We start from the raw sequence: 359 nt of genomic DNA, 5'->3' as shown, positions 1-359 counted from the left end.
CCCCGTGGCGCCTGCCGCATCCAGCCCAGCCGCAGATGGCTCTCCTTGCCCTGCAGGGCCATCACCAGCCGAGGCAGGCACCTCCTTGGCAGAGCCACCAAGCGGAAAACTACACTGGTTTTCTGGCAGAAGGTCCAGATTTAGGGGTGTGGAGGGGTCATGCAGACCTCCAGCTTTGAAACCTTCCCTGGTGTCACGGTTCTGCAGTGCTCTGTAAGAATGAGGAGCAAAATCTATGTCAAAAGGCAGTCAAAAGGGAAAGAAGAAGGAAAATAATCCTTGGATTGGCATTGAAATGGGAGTACAGGCAGAGGGTCCTTCTATGAAGCCTGTTTTGGGGTGCGGCCCCCCCCCCCCAA

General features: G+C 56.0%; 1 protein-coding gene across 1 annotated transcript in view; it reads left to right on the top strand.

Annotated features, from left to right (window-relative positions):
• The window catches only part of TMEM61 (transmembrane protein 61), a gene marked incomplete at its 3' end in the record, with an annotated part of 2,945 nt that overhangs the window by 819 nt on the left and 1,767 nt on the right, over positions 1-359 (top strand). The window lies entirely within an intron of this gene.

Source organism: Nestor notabilis, unplaced genomic scaffold, assembly GCF_000696875.1.
Source record: "Nestor notabilis isolate BGI_N333 unplaced genomic scaffold, ASM69687v1 scaffold21410, whole genome shotgun sequence".
Classification (NCBI taxonomy): domain Eukaryota; kingdom Metazoa; phylum Chordata; class Aves; order Psittaciformes; family Psittacidae; genus Nestor; species Nestor notabilis.
Note: the sequence above shows the minus strand (reverse complement) of the source record. Positions and strands in the feature narration are given on the sequence as shown.